This window comes from Helianthus annuus, chromosome 12, assembly GCF_002127325.2.
Source record: "Helianthus annuus cultivar XRQ/B chromosome 12, HanXRQr2.0-SUNRISE, whole genome shotgun sequence".
Lineage (NCBI taxonomy): Eukaryota > Viridiplantae > Streptophyta > Magnoliopsida > Asterales > Asteraceae > Helianthus > Helianthus annuus.
In genome coordinates, this window is record NC_035444.2 from 121,585,794 (window position 1) to 121,592,167 (window position 6,374).

At 35.2% G+C, this 6,374-nt stretch overlaps 1 long non-coding RNA gene across 2 annotated transcripts; it reads left to right on the forward strand.

Moving 5' to 3' along the window:
- Positions 1 to 3,776: 3,776 nt before the first annotated feature.
- Positions 3,777 to 5,322, forward strand: LOC118484980. Of its 2 annotated transcripts, none has more exons than XR_004875409.1 (4): positions 3,777 to 4,187; positions 4,335 to 4,413; positions 4,761 to 4,965; positions 5,260 to 5,322. It is a non-coding gene; the product is annotated as an uncharacterized LOC118484980 (long non-coding RNA). The 2 variants fall into 2 exon arrangements; XR_004875410.1 differs by having other exon boundaries at positions 4,340 to 4,413.
- Positions 5,323 to 6,374: the final 1,052 nt, after the last annotated feature.

Here is a 6,374-nt window from a genome sequence, read left to right on the forward strand (position 1 = left end):
TCTCTCCTAATTTGTCTCTTTTCATTTCTCATGTCTCTCTCCTCAATTTTAAAAAACCAGAGATTTTATTCAACCCAATCCATACTCACCACCATCATCTTTATCCACTCGAGCCCTCTCCCTCCCCCTCTCTGTTGAAGACGAACAGCCGGACTCCCATCATCTCTCACCTCTCTCTTAAAAAATCCAAGAATTGAAACCACACCCACAGCCCTATTACCTCCGGCCGGTCACCCACACCCACACCTCTATCACCTGTGACGGCGGCGCCCCCAGATCTGAGCTGGAACCATGACCCGCGACTGAATCTGAATACCTGAACCCCAGATCTGAACCTGAACGAGGCTCCGGCGCCACCGCCGCCGTCGGGTGGTCTCCTCGGTCACCGCCGTCGTTCATCATCTACAATGAAGTGCAGAACAACCGTCTCGATCACCGTCGTCTTTCATAATCTACAGTGAAGTACAGAACAGTCGTCTTTCATCATTAGCTTGTAGAAATCAAAAGGGTTGACACTAAAAGTCAAATGTTCTATGGATCAAAGGAGCTTTCAAGGTTTTGGATGATTTTTAGTTGGTTTAAGTGATTGAATTGTTGCAGTTGTGTGAAAAGGTGGAGACTAGGTGTTCATTCTTGGATAAACTTGGAATCCATTGTGTGGGAATCTGGATCTGTGAATGTAGTTGTGGGTCTTCAGTTTTTTCGTTGGATCATTTGAGGTTTCTAGTGTACTCTTTTTTATTCCTGATATTTCAATCAACATAATTGCAATCTTCAGTTTAGTACATCATTTAGTTAATAGTGACAAAAGAAGGTTACTATGGATCTGGACTTTACCAAAAACATAAATGCTTGATGTTGTTAGTTTGATATTTTTTTTCGAGATGAACGAATTAGTTTGATATTTTTTTAGGTACACTATGTTTGATGTGTTAGTTTTTTATTTTTCCTCCTAGTCGATGATGATAACAATATATCTGAGACACCTCCCGAGTTTGCGATTTCTGTTTGCGTTCGTTTTTGCGTAAAAAAGTTATTGTAAAAAAAAGTTAAACCGTAAACTTTTTAACGTAAAACGTAAAAAGTAAAAAGTTTTACGCAAAACGTAAAATTTTTAACGTAAAACGTAAAAAGTTTTACATAAAACGTAAAATATTTAACGTAAAACGTAAAAAGTTTAACGTAAAACGTAAATCGTAAAAATGTTAAAAAGTTTAACGTAAAACGTAAACCGTAAAAAGTTTAACGTAAAACGTAAAAATTTTAAAAATTTAAAACGTAAAACGTAAAAAAAGTAAAACGTAAAACGTAAAACTTAAAACGCAAAAAATTGGGCTAAAAAATTTTACCCCGTAAACCGGTGCGTTAAAACGTAAACTTTTTTATCGTAAAACGTAAACTTTTTGACGTAAAACCTAAAAAAACGGCGCGTTAAAACGTAAAACGTAAAAAAACGGCGCGTTAAAACGTAAAAAAATTAACGTAAAAAAACGGAGATTTTCTGTTGCGTTTGGTTTTGCGTAAAAACGTTTTTGTAAAAAAAAAAAATAAACCGTAAACTTGTTAACGTAAACCGTAAACTTTTTATCGTAAAACGTAAAAACGTGAAGCGTAAAAAGTGTTACGTAAATTTTTTTATAAGTTTTACGTAAAACGTAAAGCGTAAAAAGTTTTTCGTAAGTTTTACGTAAACTTTTTCGTAAGTTTTTCGTAATTTTTTTCGTAAATTTTTTTCGTAAGTTTCACGTAAAACGTAAAAAGTTTAACGTAAAACGTGAAATCATTAACGTAAAACGTAAAAAACTTTTACGTAAAACGTAAAAAGTTTAAATTTTTAACGTAAAATGTAAAAAGTTTTACGTAAAACGTAAAAAGTTTTACGTAAAAGTTTTACGTAAAACGTAAAACGTAAAAAGTTTTTCGTAAAACGTAAAAAGCTTTACGTAAAACGTAAAAAGTTTAAATTTTTAACGCAAAATGTAAAAAGTGTACAAAAAGGGGCGCGTTAAAAAAAGTGAAAAAAACGGCGCGTTTAAAACGGCGTGTAAAAAAACGACGCATTAAAAAACGTGGAGAAACGGCGCGTTTTAAAAAAACGACGCTTGAAAAAATGGCGCGTTAAAAAACTTCGTAAAAACGGCGCGTTAAAAAACTTCAAAAAAACGGCGCCTTAAAAAACTTCGGAAAAACGGCGCGTTAAAACGTCATGTAAAAAGCGTATAAAAAATTTGGCGCGTTAAAAAACGTGGATAAAAACAGCGCGTAAAAAACGTGTAAAAAACCGCGCGTTAAAAAAAGCCGACTGAGAAAAACGACGACTTAAAAAAACGGCGCGCAAAAACGGCGCGTAAAAAACGGCGTTAAAAAACGGCGTTAAAAAACGGCGTGTTGAAAAAACGCCGATTGAGAAAAACGACGCCTTTAAAAAACGGCGCTTTAAAACGGCGCATGAAAAACGGCGCGTGGAAAACGGCACGTGAAAAACGGCGCATAAAAAACGTCGCGTGAAAAACGGCGCGTGAAAAACGGCGCGTAAAAAACGGCGTTAAAAAACGGCGCGTTAAAAACGCCGATTGAGAACGGCGCGTTAGAAACGGCATGTTAAAAAAACGCCGACTGAGAAAAACGACGCCTTCAAAATAACGGCGCGTAAAAACGGCGCGTAAAAAACAGCGCGTGAAAAACGGCGCGTAAAAAACGGCGCGTAAAAAACGGCGTTAAAAACGGCGCGTTAAAAAACAGCGTTAAAACGGCGCGTTACGCTTGAAAAAACGGCGCGTAAAAAAACGGCGCGTCAAAAAAACGTGAAAAGTTTAACGTAAAACTTAAATTGTAAAAAGTATAAAAATATTTTAAAAAAATCTGAATTTAAAAATGTTTTTAACAAAAAAATTATGTTTAAAAAATAAAAGTAATAAAAAGTAATTAATGAATAGGACAAAAAAGGTAATTTAAAATTAATATATATAAAAAGACAAAATAGAGTTATTTTACTTAAATACCCTTTTCTAATATAATATTAAAGACATAATAAGATATAAAGCTTTTAATATTAATATTAACTACTTTTAATCACATCCATACATCTAGTTGATCTAAGGGCCATAAAGTGGTTTTCATGGTTTTTACAACTAGAGGTGGTTTTCATTTTAGCGATCCCCTATATATATATATAAGTATATATATATATATATATGTATATATATATATAAGTATATATATATATATATGTATATATATATGTATATATATATATATATACATATATATATATATATATATATATATAGGGGGCTGCTAGAATGAAAACCACCCCGAGTTGTAAGAACCGCGAGAACTACACCCCACGGAGCGCCGTTCGCCATGATTTTTTTTACAAGTAGATGTGTGTATTATAAACACAGCCGTAAAAAATCATGGCGAACGGCGCTCCGTGGGGTGTAGTTTTTTACACCACAAGTTTGGTGTTTTTAATTTTTTTTCTTTTTTCTTTTTTTTCACCAAATTTGTGGTGTAAAAAACTACACCCCACGGAGCGCCGTTCGCCATGATTTTTTACGGCTGTGTTTATAATATACACATCTACTTGTAAAAAAAAATCATGGCGAACGGCGCTCCGTGGGGTGTAGTTCTCGCGGTTCTTACAACTCGAGGTGGTTTTTCATTGTAGCGGCTCCCTATATATATATAGGATTAGGTTCAAACGTGAACATTTTCTCTAGCGTGAACTGCGTGAACTGATCTGGGCCCTTGATTTTTATGACCTTGAGATCAAAGTGAGTGGCATGATAGTAAATATGTGGTTAATTTTTTCCATTTAATTAAATGAAAAAGGGTATATCTGTAATTTCCATTTTAAATTATTTGCATAAATCTCGTTCTCTCTCACAAATCAATATTCAAACTTTCTTCAACATCCAATTTTCTCTCTCACCTTCACCATAATTGAAGAAAAGATAGGGGTTGTTCGCCGGATCGTTTTATCACCGGAAAACTCTGTTCCTCGTCTCCTAGTTTTTCTGATCAACAGAAGAAGTTCGCTGTCTCGTTTCTCATATCTGAATCGAACAAAAGGTGAAGTTCGCTGGATCGCCGGATCGCTGATCAACTGGTGAAGTTCGCTGGATCGCCGGATCGCTGCATCGCCGGAATCGAAGAAAAAAAGCCGGATCTCTCGATTTCTCTCGGTATGTTTTTTGGAGATTTAGTGTTTTGTGTTTGTGCATTTTGTTGGTTTTTTTATGGGTTTTGTATCAAATCAAATCCCTAACAGAATAACCGCATCTGATCCGTCGTTTTGATCTCTCTCCGGTCACCATGGCGGCAAAGAAAAGGCTAGAAAAGGCAAAGAAAAAGGAAGCTGCGTTTATAGTAACCATTGCAAAACGGGAGCAAGAGATTGCAGATTTGAAGGTAATTTTGTTATCTTGTCAATTATGTGAATACATAATGGGCCTATATTCACAAATTTTGTATAAAATGGATCTCTTATTGCCACTATATCTACCACATTACGTTAAGCAATCAGTGCTCTTAGTTGTTTTTTTTTTCTAGAATTTTGTTGGATTCTGTTTTTAACTTAAAAAAATATGTTAAGTGAATACTATCACTACTTGCTGTCTAATTACTATTTATATTCAATTATTTCAGATCTGTGGAATGATTGAATGAAATGATTGATATGTTTTGTGGAAGTGTGCTGGATAGTGATCTAGTTGTGTGTGGTTATGGATTTGATTTTGAGTGTTGTGATGTTGCAGTTGCCGAGCATAGGGATCAATCCGCAGATTATTACGTTGACGAATGTAACGATGGTGTCGGATAAGTTTATATGTGTTCGTGAAACGTCGCCGCAAAATAGTGTGGTGATCATTGACATGAACATGCCAATGCAGCCACTACGTAGGCCGATTACTGTTGACTCGGCTCTTATGAATCCGATTTCGAAGATTCTGGCTTTAAAAGGTACAATTTGATATTAGGTCGTGAAATTATGCGTTAGTCGCTTTGTTTCTGCCGTCTAATTTATTTAGCAACCAACTGGCTTGCCTTCTGATACAATTGAATCGCCAGACTCTTGTTAGTGACAACTGTGATCTCTGATCCAGTTTGACCCTACCAAAAGGAATATTGGATTTAAATTACACCACATAAAGGACCTGTTACACACGCACACATCTTGACCCTACCAAAAGGAGAACATATATTTTATTTTGAACCCTATTTCTCTGTGGTTAAACTTGTGTTCTATTTTTCTAGCTTGTAGGAACAGATCACTGCACTTTCAATTCTACACAGAAGTCTTTTGGAATTGATGATTTTCGCAAAATACTAAATGGGGTCAACGGTAAAATACATGTTCTAGAACCTTTGTGTACCTCCTGAGCCTTTTCTCATGGCATTTTCCAGACACACCCTTGATGCGCTACAGTTATCGTCCTCAAAATTACTCAGACACTAATATCAACTTTCATTTGTTGCAGGGTTGTAATGATTTCAGTTTCTTTTCAAGTCGAAACATTAAGGTTGCAATGCCTGTTGGGAACTATACTACATCGAGCATGAAATTCAGGTACTAGTCTATTTCTAACTAGAACTACAGTTTTGATGTGTTATTTGAATGGACTATAACTATACACCGTCATTATTAGATGTGTCATTAGTTTTTTCACTGCTTTAAGGCGATGTACACACGTGTATTCTGATTTTGCTTGTTTTTAAGGCGTTGTACACATGTGTATTCTGATTTTTTGCTCTGGTTTTAAGCCGTTGTACACATGTGTATTCTGACTTTTGCTCTGTTTTTAAGGCGCTGTACACATGTGTATTCTGGTTTTGCTATGTTTTTAATGCGATGTACACATGTGTATCTGTTTTTGTGATATCTCATATTTTTTTTGTGTAATGAATGTGTAAATTTGTTGATGTACACTTGTGAATTATGCAAAGTACTAATTGCTGAGTTTTTTGTGTTATTATAGGAGACGTCGTAAACGAGGAAAGTGGAGATGGAAGGTCGATAAGGATGATTCACGTATGAGGTCGATAAGGATGATTCACGTATGTTTTTTGCTTGGTCGATAAGGATGATTCAGCATACAACGCGGCGAATAGTTGTAAAAGACTATGTCTTTTTTATTTTTCCGATTATGTTGCGTTTATTGTTTTCACGAAACTGGAGTTTGTAATTGTATGTTTTTTTTTTGGTTTGGCAAACATTATGGAAATTGTTATTTGCTTAATATAAAATAGGTTTACAAGTTTTGTTTATATGTATGTATTATATAGCTAATTACACATATGTACCATGCTGAGTACACATGTGTACTGTTCAATTCATATCAAAGTACACATGTGTATACCGTTGAAAATAT